At 36.6% G+C, this 27,628-nt stretch overlaps 1 protein-coding gene across 5 annotated transcripts in view; it reads right to left on the bottom strand.

Moving 5' to 3' along the window:
* EPC1 (enhancer of polycomb 1) overlaps positions 1–27,628 on the bottom strand; it is a 92,398-nt gene that overhangs the window by 38,096 nt on the left and 26,674 nt on the right. Inside the window, exon 1 of one of the 5 annotated variants that reach the window (XM_077896888.1) lies at positions 18,542–18,609. The exons of the other annotated variants lie outside the window; for them this stretch is intronic. The gene's annotated coding sequence lies outside the window, so the exon portion shown is untranslated. Of the gene's footprint in view, positions 1–18,541; positions 18,610–27,628 lie in introns of those variants that run through there. 5 annotated transcript variants of the gene reach the window in all.

Genomic DNA, 27,628 nt, shown 5'->3' with positions numbered 1-27,628 from the left:
GTTCTTAAAACTGCTTAAGAGATCCAGCATGATTTGCATTTCTCTTTGTTACCTTTCTGGCATCATTTACTAATCTCCTCACTCACTTGGCTTGCTCTTGCATACTAGATTCTTTGCTTTTTTCCAAACTTAAATAGCTTGCTCCCTCACCTTTAAGTCTTTGTTCAAAAGTCATCTTTGCAAACACCTTGCCAGCTCTCCCACTATACATCCACCAGAAAGATAACCTTGAGTCCAACAACATCAAATGATGGTGAGGATATGGAATAACTAAAATTCTCATACATCATGTTACTGAGAAAAAAGCGATGGGCAGATCTCATAAAACCAAATATACATAGTTCACATGGCCCAGTAATCCCCCTGGTAGGTAATTACCCAAGCCCACAACAAGACCTGAATAAGACTATTCATATGGTTTTATTCATAATAGTCCCAAAGTGGAAACAACACAGATATCCATCAACAGGACAGATGAACAAACTATGGTAGAGTAATACAATGGAATATTATTCCACAACAAAAATATACATGCAACAATATGAGTAAATTCCAAAAATACTGAGGGGAGTAAAAACAGCTTCATGTAAAAGAGCACATGTTCTCTGAGTCCATTTACATGAAGTTTTAAAACAGACAAAATTAATCTATGGTAAAAAAAAAAAATCTAAACAGCACTTGTTTCTGGGGTCATGGGGGCAAGATTGAGAAGGGGAATGAAGAAATTTTCAGTGATGAGGGTAATAATACTCCACATCTTGATGAGGGTTGGATTATGAAAATTTATGAATTGTCAAAATTCAGCTAATATATACCAAATATTTGTGTATTCCTTTGCATGTAAATTTTACCTCAAAAAAAAAACAGTGAATACTAAACTGTAATTAATGACATGCATGCTTGAGTATTTAGTAAAACATGCACTGAAGCCTGCAATTTCCTTTGAAATGCCCCCCAAAATGGAGAGATGGATGGATGTGTTTAGATAAAGTAAGGAGAGTAAACTGTTAATAGGAGAATCTAGCAAGTAGGTATATAGGTGGTCACTGCAAATTCTTGAAATTTTACTATACACTTGAAATTTTCATAATACTGCAAAAAATATGGAATCTTTCCCTTCTCTTAACCCCAGAACACTTTGTTTCCTTTCTAGCACTTTATACCTCCTTATGGACTACTGAATTTACTTACTATTTTACTGTCTTATCTTCTCTCCTTAAAATAGAAGATCCATGAAGGTAGGAATTTATTTTTTCCTTACCTTTACCTCAGGTCTAGAACTGTGCTTAACACATACAAATATCCCATAAATGTTTACTGAATAAACGAGCCAGTGATTTGTGCCAGTTATTTAAGGTCCACAAATACTTCTGGTTTGGAATAGAATTCATAAAACTAAGATTAAACTTCATATAAACAAAGAAAAAATTAAGGCTTGAACACATTTTGCTTTTGTATTTAAAATATTCAGGGTGATCAGTTAAAATAGTTGAAGGAAGATATGGACTATTTGGGAAGAAAAAGAACAATATTTATTATTTTCTACAAGAAATAAATGGTAAAAGATAGTAGGACTTTTACCCTCTACCTCTCCTCCCACTTAAACCTCAATACCCTGAAATTACTTTTATTTCCAGAGCAAAAAACAGTAAAAAATCACTAAACTACAGGTAAAACAGTCCAGTTTTGTTACTTCTCTTTAGTGTGAAATATTTGTCAATTTAGCACTTTTCTTAACAAAATATTCAGGACGTAAAGTTACTAAGAGCAGTCCAAGGCAAAATTAAGTTCAATTTTGATGCTTGCCTTCTCAGTCCTTTATTTGTAGCCCTCATATATCCCTTTAGACTTGGATTGCGCTGGATCTGCTTAAGAGTCTGCATGCCCAATGTGATGACTGGCATGTGAAGGGGAAGGGACTAAAATTAGCTTCTTTCCATTCTCACAAAAAGTGATAATCTAAGTGGAATGCTTCCCTAGAAATTATATATTTTCTTTCTTTCTTTCTTTCTTTTTTTATATATTTTTATTGGAGTTTAGAAATTCTATTTTAAAAGGCTCAAGAATCTCTCTCTTTGTAACAATTTTATTTATTTATTCATGAGAGACACAGAAAGAGAGAGGCAGAGACACAGGCAGAGGGAGAAGGCAGGCTCCATGGAGGGAGCCCGATGTGGGACTCGATTCTGGAACTCCAGGATCATGCCCTGAGCCAAAGGCAGACACTCAACCACTGAGCCACCCAGGCGTCTCAAGAAGCTCTTACCTTTGGTTATCATCTTTATGCTGACGATTTCTAAACTCCCAACGTAGCCTGGGGAGCTACTCATCTGCCATTATTTAATACCTTTTAACTTGTGCAGTCAAATAAAATACAAATGGTGCTTACCATTTTGAGGGGTTAATACCCTAAATCAACAGCTTGAATAATCTAATTTAAACGTCTTTAAAAATGGGATCCTTGGGTGGCCCAGTGGTTTAGCGCCTGCCATCGGCCTAGGTCATGAACCCGGGGTCCTGGGATAGGAGTCCCACATCAGGCTTCCTGCATGAAGCCTGCTTCTCCCTCTGCCAGGCTCTGCCTTCTCTCTCTCTCTCATGAATAAATAAAATCTTTAAAAAAAAAAAAAAAAAAACCTCTTTAAAACTAAACATGTTTATATTATTTAACACAAACAAAAGCCATGCCAAGACTTAGTCTTTAGCCCTTATATATACTCACTCTTGTAATTTCATCCATTATCATGGCTTTAACTGCCTTTTGTGTGTTGATGATGTGATTCGAAATCTTTTTTTGTGTGTGATTCGAAATCCTAATTTCTATCCCAGATTTCTGCTAAATTCTAGGCACGTGTATAAAGACCTCTTACTACATGTTCTACAGACAGACCTCATGTAACATGAACATCCCCATCTGCTGACTCTCCAAATCTGTTCTTCCTCCTGTTTTACCTACTGCAGTGAATTGCACCATCATATATCCAGTCATTCAAGCCAGAAGCCTTGAGTTTTCCTTCTCGCTCCCGCTTCCTACTTCCCCATTTCCAAATAAGGCCATCATATCCTATAGATTTCTCATTCATTTTATGTCTAGAAATTATTTGGTGTTTTTTTTTTTTTTTTTTTTTAAATCCCATCGTCTCAGTTCAGGCAGCAACTAGCCTCCTTGCTTTTGGTATTACATTATTCTCCAGTTATTTTCAGTAGCTGCCAGGGTCTCTCTAAAAGTTGGATCCCATCACTCTCACATTTCATCCTTGGCTCTCTACTGCCTTTATGATGAAATTCAAACTTCTTGGCATGGCAAACAGAGTCCTTCATGATCTACCTCTAGCTAATTCTTGCCTAATACCTTAACCAGTTTCTACTCTGAATTTCACACTCTAGCCATAAGGGACATTTAAAGACCTTTTTTAGTTAATACCTATATGGGATGTTTCCTGTCTTTTAAGTCCATCTAAACTGCTCTGTATTCTTTATAATTCTACTAGGATATCTACCCTTTTCAAAAAGTCTCTTACAACTATTATATAACAGTATTTGGAAAAACTGACTTCATGAATTCCTTTATAACTCTGGGTTATAAAGCTTTAGGCTTTATTACTATGCCTGCTAATACACCTTTCCAGGACTAAAATAGTAATAGCTGACATATACTGAGCATTTATTACATGCCAGGCCTAAGTTTCATATATCTTATTTCATTAAAACCTCTTAACTAGGGATGCCTGGGTGGCTCAGTGGTTGAGAGTCTGCCTTCAGTTCAGGGTGTGATCCTGGGGTCCCAGGATTGAGTCCCATGTCGGGCTCCCTGCAGGAAGCCTGTTCCTCCCTCTGCCTATGTCTCTGCCTCTCTCTCTGTGTTGTCTCTCATGAATAAATAAAATCTTTAAAATAAAAAAAAAAAGCTCTTAACTATATTCTACGTATTATATGTATATACATATGTAGAAAAAGGCATGGCAACTATCATCTTTATTTCACGTATTACTAAACTTGCCTAAGTTCATATAAAATGCTGTATTCAAACCCAGCTGTGACTCTAGTATGAACTCTTTTAAGATTTTATTTGAGGGGGGGGGGGGGAGCATGGAGTGGGGAGAGGGAGAAGCAGACTCCTTGCTGAGCAGGGAGCCCAATGTGCGGCTCAATCCCAGGACCCAGAGATCATGACCTGAGCTGAAGGCAGATGCTTAACCAACTGAATCACCCAGGTGCCCCTAGTATGATCTCTTAACTACTTCACTATATCAATTCTTAAGAGGATGTAGATTCCCCACAGATTGTTTATTAGTTGCAAGGGAAAACTAGTAACTATACAGTGGAGAAATTGGCCCATACTTTGGGTGATCAATAACATTACTAATATTACCAATCAGGAGCAAATAAATGATGTGCCTACAGATGTGATACAATGAGACCACAACATCCTTTATGTAAATTTCTACCTGGGAGTGCACAGCCTGAATCTAATTGAGAAAACAAACTCAAATGGGATCCTCTATTGAAAAATTAAAAAAAAAAAAAAAAAGAGACTGTAATCTTCAGAAACTGCATCATAGTGTAGGCCATGTCATGAAGTAAGCAACTTACTCTCAAACAGTTTGGGAAAATATGTGTGTGTATGTGTTTGTGTATGGTAAGAGTATGTGAAAAAACAATAAAGCAAATTGGGCAAAATGTTAACAAAATGTATGTGTGGGTATACTACTCTTTTTCTTGCAGTCTTTTTTGTAAGCTTGAAATTATTTCCAAATAGTTTTTTTTTTTTTTTTTTAAGCTAAGAGTAAAAAGAAGAAAAAAAATCCCAGAATTACTGCCAACTAACTGTACAATCTCTGATCTCCTTAAGTCAGTGAAAGTTTTCTGGCTCTTAATTTCCGTATCTAAGCTAGATATTATCAGAATACTGTCTTCTAAATAGTAGTTCTAGAGATACCATTAAGTGTTAGGTGAAGAGTTCAATGATTAATTTTGGGAAATGCATAGACGGGGTAAACAACGTTGAACAGTTTCTTTACAGAAGAATCTTCACAGATTTTACACATCCTAAAACACACCATGATTTTTCAAATCAGTACTTCAGAAGTAAAGATATCCTAATTATTTGTTGACCACCGTTAGTGTGATTCACCTAAATGTTTGGTGGGACCAAGTCCTTTAATTTTCGGGACTAAAAACTATGATAAGCATTAAAATAATGTTAAACCGTGATATATAAAAACCATTCTCTTCTACAATAACAGAATCTGTCAATTTTGGGAAACCTAATCTTACGACTCCACTGTTCAATTCATATTGAGATTTTTCAGAGTTTATTTTTTAAAACTGGGGTTGTTTTCAGGCTATGAAATCTCTGACAATAGAACTCCCTTTTATGGACAGTAACACAGATTAGTGGTTGGCAAACTACAGCCTGGGGAGGCGGGCAAATTGAGCTTACCATCTGTTTTTGTAAACAGTTTTAACAGAACATAGCCATACTCATTCATTTACATATTGTCCATGCTGCTTGTGCCCTACAACAGCAGAACCAAGTAATTGTGATAAACTGTAATGCATGCAAAGACTAAAATACTTACCACCTGATCCTTATGCCAAGTTTGGAGATTCCTGATAATGATATTTTACGCTTATTTACACTTTTTACTTTGGCAGATTCAGCAGCTGGGTTGCGGGAAGGTGGGTCATGGACAAACATGAAAACATGCTGTACTATTTAAACATGGTGAAAATGGGATCCCTGGGTGGCGCAGCGGTTTGGCGCCTGCCTTTGGCCCAGGGCGCGATCCTGGAGACCCAGGATCGAATCCCACATCGGGCTCCCGGTGCATGGAGCCTGCTTCTTCCTCTGCCTGTGTCTCTGCCTCTCTCTCTCTCTCTCTGTGACTATCATAAATAAATAAAAATTAAAAAAATTTAAAAAAAAAAAATAAATAAATAAATAAATAAATTATGTTTCCTTCACTTACTCAAACTCACTTCCCCTTTATTTAATACAGTGGTAGATGAAAATAAATACTTCATAATTTCAAATTATTCTAATTTAATGGTATTTTGTGCCACAAATTCTATCTTCTTACAAATTATAAAATATATTGCATGGAAATAGAATTTCTAATTTTTATTTTATATTAGAATACTCTTTATCAAATAGGAAGAGATATACAAAGTATACTATCTAAAAGCACACATTTTTGATGTCAGAAACCTAGATTGGAATCCCAATTCTGTCACTTACTAATTATGACTTAACTTCTCTGACCTTAAATTTTCTTATTAGTAAAACGAGGTAACTGCTATTATAAAGATAAAATGAGATAAGAAATGCAGCTAACCTCTTAGTACATACCTAGCACACTTGTTAGCTTTTTATAACATAATGACACCAACTTTACCTTTATTCCTTATTAGTAAAGGGCAAGAAAATGCTGCCTGATTTATAAAGGTTGCAATGAGAAGTGAAATTATTATTACACCACTACTATAAAGTGGTGGTGTATTATTATTAAAATAGCAAATTTCAAAAGATTATAACCTATATTAATAGGAATTGTTTTACTGTAGCTATATTTGGATCAATAAATTAATAAGACTAAGTCTACATTTACCTTATGTTTTCTTAAATGACATCCTTTCTCCTACTAATCCTATAAATGAGGATACTTTATTTTATTTTATTCTATTTTATTTTAGTAGGCTCCAAGCCCAGCATGGAGCCAGCCCAATGCCAGGCTTTGAGCTCATGACCCTGAGATGGAGAACTGACCTGAGCGGAGATCAAGAATCTGACACTTAACCAACTGAGCCACCTCAGTGCCCCAAATGAGGACATTTTAAATCTCCAATTAATTTTTATTGGCAGACTGTCACTGTTAAAGCAATCCTAACCTCTGAAGACAGTCAAATCTCACTCACTATAGAACTTTAAAATGACAAATTCAGGCACCATACTATAGTGACTATACTCACTTTCACAGCTTTTATGGAAAAATGAGGTCTCTCTACACACTTTAAAGTACCAAAGGAAAAAAAAAAAAAAAACCCATGCACTGCAGTTATAAGGAAGCCCTGTCCTCCCAGCTGAGGACAGAGCAAAATTAATGGCAGTAAATCATTTCAAAGATTATTTTTACCATAAACTTTATACCACAATGGATATGAGGTAACTCACTGGGATATCTTATAACTAATTTAATACTACCTAAAATAAATCCAGTTTCCTCTTTCCTATGGAAATGAGAGAAAAATATGGAACTTTTGTGGAAGAAGTACAAAAAGTTGTAAAACTTGAAATGTATGTATAACACTTTTAGACTTAATCCTAACACATTTAAATTATTATCTCTAGTTGGTATTTATAGACATAAGAGAAAGGAAATTATATTCTTTCTTGCAAAGGTCTTTATTTAGGCTCATAGAAACACAACACAAATTCTCTTATTTCATAGCAGAAAGTGATGAAATAACTAAATAAAGCTCCAGACAACATTTAAGACAAGTTTCCTACAAAAGTATTAAATCATGCTAAAAAGTTTGTATCATTTCAGGAACTGCATTAAATTTGGTCAGAATGAATGGCTCATTTTTCTATACCTAAACAGAGAATAAATAATATACTTCCATGATCTCATTTAAAGAAGTAAACTGTGGCAGACACTCATTTTTTTTTAAACTCCATAAAGGCAAATTAATTTTTCAGTAATAAATGGTAGCAGAGGGCTGGTGTTGAGACACCTGTATGTAATTAGGAATTTAGGTTTATTTCAAACTGATGATGACAATCAAAATAAACATCCTAGTGAGATATTTATAGTCTGACCAAACTATGGTCAGAATGCAAAACTTACTATCTAAATGGAGTGAAGGATGTGTTAAAAACCTTACGTTCAGGAGACGTAAAACATAGTTTACTGAAGGTATGCTTAAAAAAATTTTATTTATTTTAGAAAGAATGAGCAGAAGGGAAGGGCAGAGGGAGAAAGAGAATCTCAAGCAGATCCCCCTCCCTGCTGAACCAGGAATGCAACCTGGGGCTTGATTCCAGAACCCTGAGATCATGAACCAGAGTTGAAATCAAGTCCTTGGTCAACTGACTGAACCACCCGGGCACCTCTAAAGATACACTTTTTATCTATCTTCACAAATGTCCTCAAATATCCCCCTTTCTTCATTCTCTTTCTCCAATACACAAAGATAAATACGGAAAGTGTAACAGCCTTCAGTTCTGTTCATCAAATTATTCCTGGCTGCTTTCCAGACACACAATAATACTGCACTTTCTGGCTCTCCTGTGGTTGGTGGTGCTAGGTGACTACCCCTGGTCAATGAGTTGTGAGTCAAAGTGACTTATTTCTAGGCCAGAGTATTTAATTGCTGGTGAAAGATTTGAAATCTCCTTCTACCTGCCATCATACTTGATACGTTGATTGTTACATCTGCCTGGTTCCCCGTCTGATCCATAAAAAACGTTACAGAAAACAAGAAAAAAAATGTTTAGGGTTGTTTGTTATCACATCATAACCTAGTTGATTCCGAATGATATAAATTGGTTCAGAAGTGGGATACTAATGTGACACAAAGGCTAAAATATATGCCATTAGTCTGGGTGCCAAGCAGCAAGGAAACTTCTCCGAGGGTGGAAGGCTAGTAATGCGTATCAGGCAGTACAAAATACTTGGTTATGCACAAATATGTACAAGCCTGCAGCTCTAGAAGAGTTTAAAAAACGACATTAAATGGTGTGTTGGTTGTTTGGTATTATAAAAAACAAATATTTAAAACTATTAGTAAGCAGGAATGAAAAGGAAGAGTCCAAACATTCAGGGACTTGTAGTATTTGAAGAATGCTTCTCAACCCAAGCCATGTGTCAAATCAAGAAGGCATGGGCTAACAACGAGAAAGAGTAATCAACCTTGAGGGTAAGGTTTAACTCACAGTAGGGCCATGATACTTACAATAAAATATTTGGATGGATTAGAGTCTTGAAAGCAGAGACCCAATCAAAACTATGTTAATGTTTTCAATTGAACAAAATGCTCACAGGAAAAACAAGACATTAAGAGTGTAGCTTTTCCTGCAAAAGTTAATAGGTTTATGCTCCTAGCAATTAGGAGACTGACATCTGATAAAGACTATGAATACAGGCTACTGGCATATGGAACTAAATGGAAACCTATTAGAAGCCTACAAAGTTGTGCTGACAAAAACCGAAAGTCCAGATTAAAATCTGATTTAAAAGTACACTTACATTAGCTCCCAAAAGGGCATATTTTCTAATACCTACTTCAGATGACGCCAAGGAAGACGACAGAGAATGAAAGAATGCTAAGAATCTCAAAACAATGACTGGGGAGACCTTCAAGGAGAGAAGATTTAGTACCTAAACAAGAATATTCCCCAAATCCAGGGGAAGGGGACCCTTTTAAAGTCAGCCTGGTAGAATTTCTGAGTTGTTATGGATTAGAGAGAGAGTGCTAGGTTTTCCTCAACCTTCCATTATCCAAATGGAAATGTTTATTGCGGTTATCAAGGCTCTGTTATTCTGAGTATATGGTGTGTGTGTATAGTATAGCAGGAGTAGGAGGGTAGCAGGTGGTGATACAGATAGTGTTTTCATTCACAGATCTCCAGATCAAGAGGAAACACATCCAAACCAATGTAGAGAATTGTGTGTTTCACCTGATCCTAATGTTCCATCTTGATGCTGGGACTTTAGGGCTGGGTTCACTAGGGAGAAGAAGAATATGTTTTGTGGTAAAGACAGCAATTCAAATCTTTGGTTGAATAGAAGGGCAGATCTGACATTGATGTTGTTTGCCAAATATTTTTTTTTCCTTTGCCTTTTGATCATATGGTAGGATTGTACCTCCTGGTTCCTTCATAGGTAGGTGGAAGGGTGTGGCTTATTCTGGGCAATTAGCTGTGAGCCTAGGTGGCATATAATTTCTGGCCAGAGCATCTGAGTAACTGATACAAGGTAAGAGATCTTACAGAGTTCTCTATTACAGTGTCCAGCAAAGTTCAGAATAGAGGCTGCTCTGTCAGCTGAATCCTAGAGTGGGGTAACAGAGAATAGAACCTCCAAATCAACCCAATGGACAATGAAGTTAGAAGCCAATCTTTGGGGGCGCCTGGGTAGCTCAGTTGGTTGCATCTGAGTTTGGCTCAGGTCATGATCTCAGGGTCCTGGGATCAAGCCCTGTGTAGAGTTTCATGCTACCCTCTGTGTAGGGTTTCCCTTTATGTGTGACCCTCCCCTCACTTGTGCACATGTGTGCACTCTAATAAATAAAATCTTAAAAATCAGTCTTTGTCCTGATGATTAAGGGAAACCATTAATATCACCGAACATCTGAGTCAGAGCAAGCTTATACATCAACTAGTTCCAGTTCCTTCTATAAATGATAAAAGTGAGGTCTAGTAGTTAGGACTTGTCTAATCACACAGTAACCATATGTTAGAAAAATCTGTTGGAAACATTACCCTCATGTAATTCTAAATTACAATGGGATTCATGCTCTTCATCTCTAAACACAACTCTGGGACAAACTGAATTAGAAACATATAAATTAACAATAGGCCAACCCAGCCTTTCATTCAACAAAAAATGAAGGCACTAAAAGTTCCGCTGCTAAAGGTACCTGGGAGCTAAGAGTCATATAGTAAAGATTAGTCAAATAATCACATAAATGAAATGGAAGTTTATAACTAATTTCTAAAAAAAGATATATTATGGGAGCATGTAACAGATCTATCCCAGTGTATGGATACCTCAGGAAGTGACCTGGATCTGAGATTTGAGGGATCTGTGGGAGATTACTAAACCAACTTGTAGAGAAATAATGAGTCAGTACATGGCAATAAATGAAAAATGATCCTGTGGATGGAGGGACCTGGAAAGCTTTCAAGGAACTAAAAGAAGGCAGGGGCCAGATTATATAAAGGCCGAATATATAAGCCACTTTAAGAGCAATGGGAACTCTTTATAGGTTTTCAGCAGAAGTAACACAATAAGATTTCAGTTTGCAAAGAACCATTGGTTTTGTTAATACTGGGGAAGGCAGTAATTGCAGTCTTGGGAAGACTTGTTAGGAAGGTACTAAAATCTTAGCAAGAGATGACAGTACTTTGAATTAAGGAAGTGGCAATGGAGATAACATGTGAACTACCTAAGAATTTTTTATTCAGGGTACTGTAAGCTCTTGCTAGCCTATCTGAACTTTCACCCTGATTCTCTAATTTCTCCACTGTAATTCACAGTAAATCTGAATGCATTAAACTGAGTGAAAGGACAGCATAACACCAAGATGTTATGGGTAACATACCTGTATCATAAAGATGCCTCACCAACAGGCCCCAGCAATATGGTTAGAAGATGCACACATACTATGAAAAGAGTGGTCATCTTGTTTCATGCCACTTCATAAAGTAAACATTAGATTATATTTCATTATTTCCCAACTGATAAGGCAGGGTATTTAGTGAAAACTCTGACAAATTACAGATGCTTTTTATTCAAACTTAAGATTTATTCCAGGCAGGATTTAAGGTAGCTGTGTGGAAATAAAGGGACATTATAGTTATTTAATTGGTTTCTTCCTACTGATAAAAAATATTACAAATCTTTAAGAAATAAGAATTCTAGATATGAACAAGAAATGAGGTTCAACTGAAAAATTTTATATGAAAAAATCAAATCCTAAAAATGTAAAGACCATGGAAAATGTTAATCCTATGAAGCATTTCTTTACTCTGTCCCAAAGAAAATGTTTCATCACTACAAGGGTTAGGAAGAATTTCCAAAGTCTATTTTACAAAATCACAAAAGTTCAGACAAAAAAAGAAAAGAAAAGAAAAAAAGGTATTCAATAGATGTTTTTACATAGTGCACAGAAAAACTCAAGACAAAAGAATATATTTGTGTGTAGCTGGTTCTATGATATGCTCTTATTTTATTGGAATTGCACTGCAAAAGAAAAACTCACCAAAGGCAAAAAATTCATACAGAATTCTCATATACAGTTCAAGATGTCACTATGGTTTGGAAAAGGAAACTTCAAAGGGAATAAAGTGATACTTGCAACCAAAATCTTGGTTTTCAAAAAACACTTTCAGATCAGAGAAAAGGCATTTCAATGTAAACACCTAAATTAGAGTAAAATGATTGATTTTGATCTTAAATGATTTTACTTAGATTTACTTCAAATAGGGGAAGAAAGAGGACTTTTCAGGAATTTAATGTTAGAAGTTAGTTCCCACAGTTTTATTAGATTGAGTGATAAACTACTCAAAGTAAAAATAGAGATTTCTGATCTTTACAAGGACTTGAAAAGACTGCCTTAGATTACAGTTTATCATATGAATTACAAACCCCTTGAAAGAAATGACATGTCTATAGACCCCATAATATTTATCGTTATACTTTGTAAGTGTAAGTTTACAAATAGTTGATAAATCAATATAATATAAATTAAGCACTTTTCAGTGCCATGCTTTACAAAACATACTTTTGGCAAGGTCATGACATTTTCTCTGGCTTAAAATTCTGGCATAATTATTAGAATGTCTCATGTCCTTCCTAATCTTACAAAAATTATACCTTAAACCCTAACCCTTCATTAGCCTCACTCCAAAAGCTCAAAGGCAGTTAAAATAGGTTTCTAATTACCATTTTAGAACACACCAAAAAATCATCAAATACCTAGATTTTCTCAGAACACTTACACATTAAGAAACATTTGTGACAGAACTATGTTAAAAGATACAACTCCGTTTCTGCTTTCAAAGGGGTTTCAGAATAAGAAATAATCAAACACATTAATTTATTTTCTAGAAGTTCAGGTTTTGTATGACAAGGCTTGAGAAGGCACGTCAAGAAAGGCTTCATAAAAGTTGATAGCAAACAGGAGTTTGTTGAGTGAATCCATGGAAAAGAGGGACAGTGTAAACAAAGGCAGAGGTGAGCAACTGAGAGAACATTAAGTACAATATGTAGTTCAGTTTATTGAGCAGAGGGCTTGTGGTAGCATACAGCAGAGATGACAGGTATAGCACTTAAAAAAAAAAAAGATTTTATTTATTCGTGGAAGACCCACAGAGAGAGGCAGAGACATAGGCAGAGGGAGAAGCAGGCTCCCCATGGAGAGCCCAATGCTGGGCTCAATCTTTGGACCCCAGGATCACACCCTCAGCCAAAGGCAGATGCTCAACTACTGAGCCACACAGGTGCCTGAAGGTATAGCACTTCTAAGACTAGGTTATAAAAGATGCAGCTTCTGTGAACACACTCTTTCTATTGCATCATTTGCTAATGGGAAGCCAGATGTCAGGTTGTTAGGACAAACAGGCAGTAAATGGAGAGGCACATGTGATGAGGAACAGAAGACTCCAGCCAACATAAGCCAGGAAGCAAACTACCCAGTTGTGATGACTGCAACCCTGAACAGCTTTCTGCAGACACTGAGCCAGAATCACCCAATAAAGCTACTCCCAGATTCCTGATCCTGAGAAAAGGTAGATCAGATTGTTTTAAGCTGCCAGGGTTTGAATAAGCAGTTACGTAGCCATAGATAATCACCACACATGTTGGTACTGAGTCCTTACTGTATAACAAAAATCTAAAATGTGGGAATGGCTTTGGAACTAGACCATGACCTTCAAGGACAGTATTAGTGAAGAAACTGTTAATAAACGCTTCATGGTGTTGGATGGATGAGGGCAGAAAAAAAGGCAGATGTCAGAGGAAGGGGCAGAAAGTTTGGTAACACTGTTACCCTTAGTTATGTGAAAAGTGGAAAATTTACCTAATCAACTGGGTGATTTAGCTATGGAGATTTTTTTTTTTTAAAGATTTTATTTATTCCTGCGAGACAGAGAGAGAGAGAGAGAGAGAGAGAGAGAGGCAGAGACACAGGCAGAGGGAGAAGCAGGCTCCATGCAGGAAGTCCGATGTGGGACTCCATCCCGGGACTCTAGGATCACGCCCTGCGCCGAAGGCAGGGGCTAAACCGCTGAGCCACCCAGGGATTCCCCAGCTATGGAGATTTTAAACCAAGAGCTGAAAGCGCTGCCTTGTTTTTTCTGCTTTATGCAGTCAAAAAGTGACAAAAACTAAATTAAATGAAGAAATGTTAAAGAAGAGCCCCGAGTTGATGGTTTTGAAAATGTGCAGTCTCTCCCGGACGCAAACACTAAAATTTAAAAAAGGACTCTGAGCCAAGATCAAATCCAGAGCACTAACAGAAAAACACTGTCTAAAACTAAATGGAAGGAGGGACTATACAATCTTTTGTTAAAATCTAAGAAAGATCAGACTGTGCCGGACAAAAGACCTGGTAAAGAAAATTATTCACTTCAGAATCTCTCAGACAATAAGTTTTTTTTTTTTTTTTTTTTTAGAGGCTTAAGGGTGTGGTCTCTCAGCAGCCTTTCATGTAGTAAAAGGTTTATCCTAAAGATCCCTATGGGTGTGGTATTCAACTAATGAAATAGACCCCAATAACATACATAGAACACCCACAAAGTTTTTAAAAGAATTACATATTCTGAAACACTGTCAGCTTGAACTAAAAGAGACAAGAGACAATACAAAATGAAAAAAGGTCTTCAGAGTCCCAAAATGTTGGCAGGAAACAAGCTAAGAAAACTCCGTAACAAACACGTTTTACCTTTCAGGAAAAAGAAAGGGTGAGTAGAGGGCAGAACCAAATGCCCAAAGGGCAAAGCTGAGAGCTTTGTGTTAATTATACTCAGGAACTGACTTTCGACCAAGGAACTACCATAATTTATATGACTGGATTTCAAAAATGCTTTGGACGGGGAACTCCAAATTATGCCTACCACCCCTCACCTTCTGCCTCCTGATTTGAATGGGGGAATGCTTTATAGGATTATCCTAAGCCTTACCCAGTATTGTATATTCTGTAGAAGAGGGAGCGGGCAGATAATTCTCTTTAGCTTAACAGGTTGAGAGAAATTAGAGAAGTTGTACTTAAGTAACTACATATGAGAAGCATCAACCTATCTGAAACCAATTTGGATGAGATTCTGGACTATGAGCTGATACTATAAATGGGATGAGACCTGTGGGGGCTTTGAAAGAGAGTCAGAGTATTCTGCATGTGGCTACTGTGTATCCAGCCTCCAATGATTCCCCATCTCCTGGCATCCACAGCCTTGTGTGGTCCCTCCTACATTTACCAGACTTGGTTTGTATGACCAATAAATAGCATATCACAGAAATGATCATATATAACTTCCAAATTTAAGTCATAAAAGACTGTTTCTTTTATGCTCTCTCATTTGTGATCTTTTTCTTTTGGGTCACTGCCTTTGAGGTAAACCTGCTGCTATATTGTGAGGACAATGAGACAGCAACGGAGAAGTTCATGAACAAAGGCCTCCAGTTAAGGAATTGAGGTTTGCTAACAACTATGTGAGGGAGCTTGGAAGTGAAATTCTCCAGACTCAGTCATGCCTTTAGAAGACTGCAGTCCTAGCCAAGAGCTTTAATGGGACATTATGAAAGACCCTAGGCCAGGATCAGTCAGAAGCTGCTTAGATTCCTAACCCTCAGAAAATGTGTAAGATAATAAGTGTTTGCTGTTTTAAGCTGCTAAGTGTAGGAGTGATTTATTATGCAACAATAAATAAATAATACAGAATTTAAGGAGAGGAAAAGAAAAAACTGGATAATAGAGGTCAGATGACCAGGGCCCAAGAAACCCAATTAAAAGTTTTGTACTTGGGATCCCTGGGTGGCGCAGCGGTTTAGCGCCTGCCTTTGGCCCAGGGCGTGATCCTGGAGACCCGGGATCGAATCCCACGTCGGGCTCCTGGTGCATGGAGCCTGCTTCTCCCTCTGCCTATGTCTCTGCCTCTCTCTCTCTCTCTCTCTCTCTGTGTGACTATCATAAATAAATAAAAATTTAAAAAAAAATGGGTCCCTGGGTGGCGCAGCGGTTTGGTGCCTGCCTTTGGCCCAGGGCGTGATCCTGGAGACCTGGGATCGAGTCCCACGTCGGGCTCCCAGTGCATGGAGCCTGCTTCTCCCTCTGCCTGTGTCTCTGCCTCTCTCTCTCTCTCTGTGTGACTATCATAAATAAAAATTAAAAAAAAAAAAAAAAGTTTTGTACTTTATTCTATCAGAAAAACGAACAACTTATGGATTTTAGATATCAAAGCGACAACCAGATTCAAATTTTAAAAAGATTGTCCTGACAACTTTGAGAGGTGGTTATAAACTTGAAAACCAGAGTAAGGAGACCAATGAAGAAGCAATTATCAAACTTTAGGAATACAAGAGCATCCTATCCTTCTACAAGGAATTCTCACATTTGAATGTGTAGATTTATGTGAAGGAACAGCCTTAAAAACTAAAAATCACTGAAGTGTACAAGACCTGTTAAAAAGTACAGAAAACTTTTTTCACCTGATGAATTCTTCGAAATGTATTTTATACATCATAGCATCCACTAGGAAACCAAACGTGTTTAAGCTGAAAAGACAATCCACTTAGTTGACATACTTGTCTACTTAAGGCTACATTCTTTGATACTCTGCTTAGTATTTCACATCCTATTATACACAACCATATGTGTATCAAAATTGGTACTATCAAAATACTCCATAACAAAAAACATTTGTTATAATGGAAATTTGTTGAAATTTTTTAAAAACAATCTAAAGAACACATTCTATCCTTCAAGGACTAAAAATGAAAGTAAAATAAATAAGTTAAAAGATCTGAGCACTTACTATATGTAAGGCATCATGCTATAAATAACATAAGATCTCAATTATACCAGACTTAGGGTTAATTGCATAACCAGAACTTTAACTACAGCTCTATTCTGTAGTTCATGTTTTGAGCCAAGTTGAGTTGATGTTTTCAACCCTATCAGACTCAATGCTCCTTCTTTTCAAAGTCCTTCACTATTCTGCCTTACACATTTTAAAAATATTCAAACCAAAACCCTAATTGCAAAACAAAGGAGAAATAAAAGGAAAGTAATTTATAATATATATTTCAACATGTAAATGCTTGTATGTACCTCGGAGACAAAATGAGGCAATCACAGATGCTACATGTCTACAAATCATTGTGAATGTAACAGTATAAAAAGAACTTTATGCTTTATGTCTGTTGACTCAAATACCACAAATGATGTTGATGAAGTTATTTCCAAAATGGTAACAACCCCTACAAAAGTTCTAAACAGAATACAGTATACTATAAACATAACTTTTAAATGCTCTGGAAAACCAAAATATTCATCTGACTGGTCTTATTGTAGTATTTACTTAATGTAATGGTCTGAAACTGAACCTACAATTTCTCTGAGTTATGCCTGTATCTAACTGCAGGAGTGATAGATACTCCTTGGAATTCATCAGGCAGCCAGTTTCTACCTACTGGGGATGCCCTTCTTTCAGGCTATCACACCATATTTAGCCGCAGGAATGGCTTCATACAGTTCAGATTATCAACTAGGAAGGTTTCTTGAACAGTTTGTGCATCTGAAGTTAGCCTGATAAACCTCTCTTTACCAACAGAGCCCAAGATTTAACAGCATTCCCTGGCTTCTGACCTCAGTATTACCTAATATGACCCAACCTTCCACCCTTCTCTGCCTTCCTAAACTCTTCTGCTCTGTTCTCTAGCATAGAGATTTATCAGTAAACTCTTCATACAAGTTTCAACTTCTTTCCATTGTTCCCTCAGCTTCTTGTCCTAACTGAAGCCTGGCAGTGTCTTCCAGAAATAGTACTCCCTGTAGCCCTTTCAAGCCCTTTCAAGCAGAAGCTGTTTATTTTCCCATGTCCTACATACTTATGGGTGCGTTAACTATTCATCTTCCTTGTTTCCCACTGCCAATCTCATACTATTCCTACTTTGCTATCCTTCCAAAAATCATAACCCCTGAGAAATTCATACCATCACACTTCCCAAGACTGACATACACACTTTCTTGGTTAAGTCACAGAGCTCCCAGTCTTCCTCTCAACTACTAATACACTTCTGCCATCATGACCTTCTCACCCACATTCATCTTTTCCTCCATCCCACCTCAGCCACCACTCCTGTGATTATAATCTAGCTCTTGCCTTCACTGGTAACTGTGCCACCACCTCTGACATCTAAAATCAAGCATCTCACTTTTTAACCACCACCCTCTCCTTAGTTTCACCTATTCTAGTACTTCTCTCCCACAGAGCCTTTTATTTCAATGACTCCTACCACTTCCCCTTCCTTCTTCCCTGCCTATCCAGTCTAGATTCCATGGTCTATCATGATAATCTACCTCACAACTTTTCATGCTCTTATGCCTCTCTTCTTCCTCTGTTACTTGCTGGGCAAATCTTAAACCTAGAAAAACTCCTATGGTATTCCTACTTGGTGCTTGAACCCAAGGTTAATGCTTACATTCAACTGCTCAAGTGAGCTGACTGGTCTCACTTTAAATGATACAAACATTGAGCCCTCAGCTAGTCCTTCAATTACATCATTTTCTAGTAAGTTAGCTTCCCCACACATACCTTCGTCTCTCTTAAGGTCCCCTCCCTCACTCTGAGGTGATGACCTCACCTCATACCTCACAGAGAAAACAGAATCGTAGGATAAATTACCTCATTCTCCCACTGCCAATTCTAACAATCCATCTGCATTTCCCCTCCCATATCTGCCTTCTTACTTTTAAAGAGGAAGAAGTATCTCTGGTCTAATTAGTGAGGAACTCCCTCTGTGAAATTGATCCAGGAGAGACAGTTTGAAGGAAATAGTTTTTAAAAACAAAGTGCTAAGCAGATGAGGGGATAGGATTATTTTATCCTTTTAACAACATCATTCCAACCTTTACACTAAGTCTAATAACTATTTTAACATTTTTGTCTACTGATTCTGTTACCTGGTCCTTTTCTGTTTTTTTTTTTTTTTTTTTTTTCTTTTCCTTAGTTGGTGGTTGTATTTTCCAGCTTCTTTGCATGACTGGTAATTTTTTAATTGGATGTCAAACATTAAGTTTTATATTGTTGGACCTTTTAGTATTCCTTTGAACATTCTTGGGCTTTATTCTGGGACACAATGAAGTTACTTGAAATGAGTCTGATCCTTTTGAGAATGGTGTTTCATCTTTGTTAGGCTGTATCCAGAACAGTCTTCAACTCTAATTGGGGCCTACTACTAAGGAAGTAACTCTTCTGAGAACTTTTTATCTGACACCTCGTGTTTTAGGATGTCTTTCTGCTATGGCTAGTGATGACACAACATATTCCTAGCCCTCTGTGAGCTCCCAGAACCGTTCTTCTTATTTCATTCCAATTGCTTTTAATCCCAACCTCTGATCAGTCTTTAGCCACACCAAAAGCATCTCTAGAGCTCTGTGCATGTCTGATATCCTGCCCTGAAGTCATTTCAGCCTCTCCAAACTGAATTTTCTCTCTTCAACTCAAAGAAGCTGTCAGAGTCTGTTTGGGATCTCCCCTACCTATGCTTGCAGCCTGGAAACTCTCTATGTAGAGACGGGAGAAACTGAGGACTGGCTTTGGTTCCCTTGTTTTTTTTGTCCTACCCTTCCTTTGTGTCTGCAGGAAATCTGTGACTCAATTTTTAAAAATTAATTCATTTACTTTAGAGAGAAAGAAAGGGAGAACACACGTGCATGCACGAGGAGGGGCAGAAGGAGGAGGGGAGAGAGAATCTCGAGCAGACTCTGGAGCCTGATGTGGAACTTATCTCATGATCCTGAGATCATGACCTGAGTTGAAATCAAGAGTCAGACATTTAACCAACTGAACCACCCAGGCACCCCATTGTAATTCATTTTTTAAAGAGGTCATTTGTTGATCCCCCCAGCCTACTCCTGCCACTGTCCTATTTTTTTTTTTTCTGCTTCTTTTCATAGCAGAACCATTACAAAAAGCTGTCTCTACTTGCTATGACTCCTTTGTTTCTTCCATTTTCACTGGGCTTTCCTTCCCATTACTCCACTAATATAGGCCAATAGCACACATCTAATCAAACAATCGCTTTTCCCTTACTCATCTTCGGTGGACATAGTTAACCAATGTCCTTTTTTGAGACACTTTGAGTCTTGTTTTCTTCCTACTTCTCTATCAGCTACTCCTCTAGCTGAGCCCCAAGGCACAGCTTTAAAAACCAGCTACCAGGGGGACCTGGGTGGCTCAGTGGGTGAGTGTCTGCCTTTGGCTCAGGTAATGATCCCAGGGTCCTGGGGTCAAATCCTGCATTGGGCTCCCCACAGGGAGCCTACTTCTCCTTCTGTTTGTATCTCTCATGAGTAAATAAATGAAATCTAAAAATTTTTAAAAATTAAAACCATCTATCTCCCAAAGACTTTCAAGTTTACAGCACCAACCCATGACTTCTAAATTTTACAGTTCTAGTACAGACTGCTCTAAACACACTACATTCTCTTACATACCCAGTTAAATATGGACAAGAAGCACTTCAAACCAAACACACCCATTCTTTCTATATCTTCCTCCTCCAATTATCCCTATCTTAGTCAGTGGCCCAATCATTTATCTATCCAGGTGCTCAAGAAAAATGAAGAGTTAATCCTTGATTCTTTCTCTCCATCTAGTACATTCAGATTTACCAGCAAGTTTTGCTGGTTCTACCTTTAAAACATGCCTCAAATCCATCCATTTCTCTTCATCTCCACTACCACCACCCCAGTCAGAGTCACCATCAATTCATTCTTGCCAATATGGCTCATTCTCCCACATGCTGGCAAAAATAATATCAAAAAGACACAATTCTTAACATGTCACTTCTTCTGTCTCCTTCTATAATGGCTGACTTCATTTCAAAACAATCCAAACTTCCTGTAGTAGCCTATAATGCCTTACCAGATAGGGACCCCTGACTATTCCCAGTCCTCATCTCATACCACCCTGTTCTTTTTTCACTTTGCCCTTATCATCCTTATCATATTGGCCTTCTATGCCTACCTCAGGCTCTCTGCATCTATGGGTCTCCTTGGAATGTTCTTCATCAGATCTTCACAGGGTTGGCTCATTCCCACCATTCAAGTTTCAGATCCAAAGTTTCTTAACCATCTATACAAAGAGAACTCCACCTTCCCCCTTTACCTGAAATTATCTTGTTCCACTGCCACATAAGAGTTGTATTTTTTACTTTTATTTGCCTTCTGGGTTTTTTGTTTTTTTGTTTTGGTTTGTTTTCCCATTAGACTTCATTCAATTAAACAAATATTAAACACTTACTACATACCAGGCACTATTTTGGGTGCCAAGAACACTTAAATAAAGCTAGATAAAAGTTCCTGCCCCAATAGAGCCTATATTCTAGAATCTAAGATCCATTAAAAGAGGAACCCTGTTTGTTCAGTGTTATATCCACAGGTCCTTGCCTCCAAGCAAATGCACAAGTATTTGCTACCAAAGTGAATGAAAATGGATTTATCTCCATTTTCTTAGTCTTTGCACAACACACCTCAAATATCTCCATTATCAATTAGAATAATGATCAAATTCTTGCTTTAGACTTCGAAACAGCCATATTTATATTCTGTTTCCCTTCAGCCTCCATTACATTACAGTAAAACACAAATTTGCAACCATCACTACAAAACCATTCTGGCTGAAATTTCAAATTCTCATAACAATAAAAGCATTGTGACTACAGCACCCATTTATATTCTTTAAATACTTTAGAACCTGTGAACCTTCCTAGACTAAACCAAAACCAATTATCTATGCACCCAGACTACCTTTATTTCTGTTTAAATTATGTTTATATAATACGCAAATGAAATCATTAACTAATTCAAGATTGAATGACTATTCTATAGTCACATAAAGTAAATCTGGAAACAAATTTATTGGCAACAAAATATGCTCATTACAACAGGAAATTATCATAGCCTTAACTTCCATTTTGTAGTTAGAAAACCCAGGTGAGAGGGAGCATGTATGCACACACTCAACTGTCAGAACTTGGATGAAAATGTGAGTCATAGATTGATTTTCCCAATTATTACCTAAATTTAAGGACACATTTTCCACAACCATATACAATTCTATAAGGAAAAAGAACACATCCAACACATTCGTTATCAGATAAACACAAATACAAGGGATGATGTAAATATAGCAGTTTTTCAGAACCAAGAAAAAGGCCATTCTAAAAAAAAAAAAAAGCCATTCTAAACAATCAATTAGCATTTGGTAATAACAAAAGTCACCTATACACCATTTTTTTTTTTCCTATACACCATTTTTACATACCCTGCCTTATTCACTCCTTGGAGCTATTTCAGAGTAGGGTCAGAAGATGGAAGACATGTTAAGAAACTGAAGTTCACTCAGTAAGGTTAAGTGATTTGTCAAAGGCCATAAAAAGCAAACTACATTTTCTCAAAGAATATACAACTGCTGGGACACCTGGGTGGCTCAGTGGTTGAGCATCTGTCTTTGGCTCAGGTCATGATCCTGGGGTCTTGGGATCAAGTCACACATCGGACTCCCCGCAGGGAGTCTGCTTCTCCCTCTCCCTATGTCTTTGCCTCTGTATGTCTCTCATGAATAAATAAAATCTTAAAAAAAAAAAACACAACTGCTACTTGTGATTCCACAATTATGAAAATAATTCATCTCAGTATATACCAAGATTTGAAACTGTATTAAGTCATCCACAGATGTTTTATTTATTTTTAAAGAAGATAGAAGTTTATTGAATACACTGCAAAGCAGCAGCAGGCAGGACAGCAGAGAAGAGGCTGTCTGCCCATCCATGAGGATGTTTTAAACCTCACATTATCTTTGCCTCTGGATTCACTCCAAGGCCGTGTCCTATTTCTTCAGCAAGAATTTGCTATACTGAAATAAATTCAAAGAAAATGATTTACTTTAATAATCAGTCACAAAATTCAGCAAACTATGTCACCATGTATAACTGAAGCCGAACGAACTTTTCAAAGATAACTTCCGTAACAACAAATAATTGAAGAAGAGTTATTTCTTTTGAAGAACTGATTATACCCCATTCATCACAGCTACAGCTCAAATAATGGGTTATAGATTTAACTGCAACATGTTTTTGTTTTCATCTACCTACTACCTGGATGCTAGTAGTTGAAATTCATTTCATATATATTTAAAAGAACAAAGTTGGGTCTCCATTATGTTTAAAAATGCTATAACATAATTGCTCAAAATCACTACCTATAATCATAGGTTTTAAGTAACATAAACTTGAAAGACTTGCCATAATTTATAAATGTGCTGAAGCTTGAAGTAACTGAACGTAGTTCTAGCAACTTCTTGAAAACATTTGAATAATTTCTCATTGATTTCCCAATAAATTGATACATTCTTACAAAAAAGGGTATTATAAAATACTAATGTAAATCACACTGTAGGGATTCAAAAGTTTACTTTAAAAAGTAAAAGACATACTCTAAAATCCCTGTCTTTAGAAGTATTTCACATTTTCATACCACCTTTTCACTTGGGAATTCACAATTCACTTTATTCCCAAATTACAAAATAAAATTCTCATTCCCTCCTTTGTTATCTTAAACAGCAGAATTACAACTCTACCATCGTTCATTCCATGGTATTACTGCTCCTTTTAAAAAGCTATCTACTGCTTTAAACTTACTATTTTTACCAACTGCTGATAACAAATACCCCTAGCTTTTCAGGAAAATTAAATCATAGAGTCAGATTCCACATCTTACTGTATACAAACAGAACTCTTGTCATTAGCTACGTATGTACAGAGACACAAGTATCTTTCGTCTGTTTAACTTTACCACTACCGTACACCATGAGATCGTAAAATGCAAAATAGAAAACTAAAATGTTGTTTTTAGGAGTGTTGTTTTTCATATTCAATCTAGCCACAAATTCATAGTCATGTAAACACAGGTTATTACCGTTTACAAAACTTAAGCTACCCTACATTTAGATAGTCCTTTTAATTAAGTACTGTTGATTAAGAGAAAGAAATGGTAGTTGAGGACAAAATACATTAGAGACCACAAAGCATCCACAAAACATGATTAGATACGTAAGCCTGTTTTTATTACTTTTGTTTTATAAGAAAATGAAATGTAAGTACAAATGGTACCAATCCAAAATTTTACATATCAAATAGTACACTGAAATAAGAGCTCTTTAGGCACCTAGAAACTATAGTTTTCAAGAGGTTCCTTTTGCAGTTAAGAGTACTCAGTCTCTTTAGGAGTTGCCTATTAGTTTTCAATTGTCCTTCTCCTAGTAATAAGTCTACGTAATTATACTGACAAAACCAAAGTAAGTTCATTTGAAATTTCTAGGAGAGTAAGTAGTGCTTAACTTTGAGCTTTCTTCTCTACCTCATTACCAATGTTTTGAGAAATGGATGAAAAATGTGAACTTTTCTCCTAGAAAAATACATCATCACAAAATTTTATACACATATTGTGGTAATTCACTACTTCCAGGATTATTTCCATGTAATCCTTAGAACCTCAGCTTAGAAACTTCTACTCAAAAATATCTTGGTAGGGAGCGGCACTTGGCTGGCTCAGTCAGTAGAGTACGTGACTTGATCTTGGGATAATTTCAAGCCCCATGGTGGGTGTAAAGTTTACTTAAAAATCACTAAAAAAATTAAATAGATCTTGGCAGGATGGAAGCTAAATTTGACTACTCCTTCTCAATTATCTTGGGTTTTACATAGACTTTTTGCCACTTAATGAAAAAAAAAAAAAAAAAGACCCTCAATTTCGAATTCTTTTCTAATTATAAAATTTGTTTGCAAAAATTAAACTTTGCTCCTACTGTAATTGAGACTTCACATATTTTTCTTCACTTCCAAGACAGAAGGGAGAAATCTAGATTAATTTTATAACTACAAATTACAAGGTCTAGGGCAGCCCTGGTGGCGCAGCGGTTTGGCACCGCCTGCAGCCTGGGGTGTGATCCTGGAGACCGGGCATCAAGTCCCACATCCGGCTCCCTGCATGGAGCCTGCTTCTCCCTCTCCCTGTGTCTCTGCCTCTCTCTCTGTATCTATGAATAAATAAATAAAATCTTAAAAAAAAAAAATTACAAGGACTAAAAGCTCTTAGTTTATAAAATTTTAAAGGAAAAAAAAGATTCTTGGTTTCTTTCAAAAAGTGAGAAACTTTTAAGTTGATCATTTAAATTTTTTTTATAAAATAGGAAAATGAGACTCTTAAGTCTTGAAAAGGTAGTGCTTACTTTTCCTATCAGAGATATATATTTCCAAATTTCCCTCTAATTAAAAACAAAAACCTGTCCACTTTATAAATGGTCCTTAACTGGGGTTTAATAATATTGCATACAGGACCAATAATGAAAGGTGGCAGTTTTAAAAGAGAAAAAAAGCAGGTGTATGAGACCATTTTCTCTGGTGAGAGAGAACCCTACTAAACAAGGTGTTGGATTGTAAAGGCTAGACCCTACTTCTAACAGTGTCAAAGGTGGCTATGTAAGGTAATATCAATGCGATATCGTTAACATGTCAATGACATCACCTATCCTGCTAAAACCAGACTAGGTACCAGGAGTAGAAAGATTAACTCTCCACTCATAACGGAGCCATAACATCCTAAATATCCCAATGAAAACGTTATACACAACAGGAACTAGGTAGCTCCAATTTATCATTACTTTAAAACCAGTATTTCCCGAATGCCTTTCCTAAAGGGTAAGTATCCATAAAGGAAATTATAATTTAATGTAAAGCTCCGATTTTAACCAACACAAATCAATTTTAATAAAAACATCAATAGTACTGACATCTTAGAGAAGTGATGTTTTCAATTAAAGGTGAAGCTGTGGCACTAAACTCCGTATTTGAACGTTCCCTAACTTCAAAGATCTCAAATTTAAGATTATAATTTTAATAAAAGTGTTCAAGTATTATAATGATGCAACATCTGCCCTCCTAACTTGCTTAAACTTTTGTCTTTTTTAACCCCCAAAGGGATTCATACATCTCATTTTGGAGCTGACAGTCTATTGATTTTTATTTGGAAAATTACTTCTAGGGGGCCTGGGTGACCCTTGACATCAGCTCAGCTCTTGATCTCAGGGTCATGAGTTTAAGCCCCATGTTGGGCTCCACCATGGGCATGAAGCCTACTTAACAAAGTTATTTTTTGAATTAACAAGTTACAATGTATTACAGTGTACCCATTCAAACATCAAATCCCTAAACATCTAACACTCAGTCAAATCCTTCAATTTATTATAATCTGGAGTTATTTTTCAATCGTACTACAATAATAAAAAATAACTTTCTAAAATTGAGCTAAGTCATTTTTGGGCAGGGAACTGAGGATTTCTACTTAAAGTTGTTTCTTAAAAATTAAGAGGCATGCCTAATTCGGTGTGTTCAGCTTACATTATTAAAATTGCTTAAATGGGAGTACATTAATAACTTCTATTTTCTTAGTGTGAAGATCTAGAATTTGTTATTCGCCATAGAAACAAAATATGTTAACGATTACCAGATACAGTTCACATGACAATTTTGCAGATACATTCTGATCATGAATGCTCTTAATCAGGTGGTGTATACAAAACTATCCTCGTTTAAATCTGTCCCATTTTTCATGATCAACACACCATTATACTTTTTCTAAACTAGACCCTCAATTCAGGCTCTAGGTCACTCTGACCTAAGAGACACCATAAATATCAATCAAAGGCAAAAGTTTGTTTTAACCATTTGTCATTTTAAGAAGTATATCATGCTTCAGCAAATTATCAAAAAGTTTTGTTTTTCTAAGGTTAGGTCAGAATTCAACTACCCTTACTTAAATTTAGTCTGTATTTTTAGTATCATGTAACATGCTACTTTCAATATTGTGAATTATTTGGCCTACTACTTACTACTACTGACAGCATGAACCGCAGGACTGGAGAGAGAGCAGTCGTTTCCCTGGTACTGTTTACATTCTTCTATTAAATTCAGAATCTATTCCTGAGGTCTATGTTGCACTGATCATAGTTGCAGTTGCATGTAAAGTGAAACAAATCCTAACTAGATGATGGTAAAGAAGTCTGAAGAAAAAAAAAAAAAAAAAAGAAATCCCTCATGTCCCTCAGAAAGAGAGACTCCACGTGTTACTACTAATGATAGGCACTGCAGTATAAAACGTCAAAATTATTTCTGTGAACAAAAACTATCTGTAAAATCTAACAAGTATCGATACTTCAGTTGAGCTCAGCTCTGATTTCAGGCTGTAGCTCTTGGGACTGTCCAAATAGTCACAGAGGCAAGACTTAACTACCTGTCTAAAGTGTACTGTAGTGCTACCCTGTTTTTATCAAAGGCTCTCCCCACCTTCCTCGGCTGCAAAACAAGAACTAGAAATTAAATTCCAAAGCAGTATAACACCAACACCCCAACTTGAAAATATCATCTGTAAAACTTATAAACTGAAACAAAAATAAAACCAAAAGACAAGATTCTGCAGTCACAAGTACTTTAATTTTTAAAAACAAATCACGTATTTAAAAATAAACAAATGGCACCAGTCTACTCTGAAGTTGATACAAGTAAAAATAAATTAAGAGGTTCTGTCTCAGAGCTAAGTGCTGAGAAGCCAGGACCACACC

The sequence above is a fragment of the Canis aureus genome, chromosome 5, assembly GCF_053574225.1.
Source record: "Canis aureus isolate CA01 chromosome 5, VMU_Caureus_v.1.0, whole genome shotgun sequence".
In the NCBI taxonomy this organism is placed as follows: Eukaryota; Metazoa; Chordata; class Mammalia; order Carnivora; family Canidae; genus Canis; species Canis aureus.
This window is presented reverse-complemented; position numbering and strand designations above follow the sequence as displayed.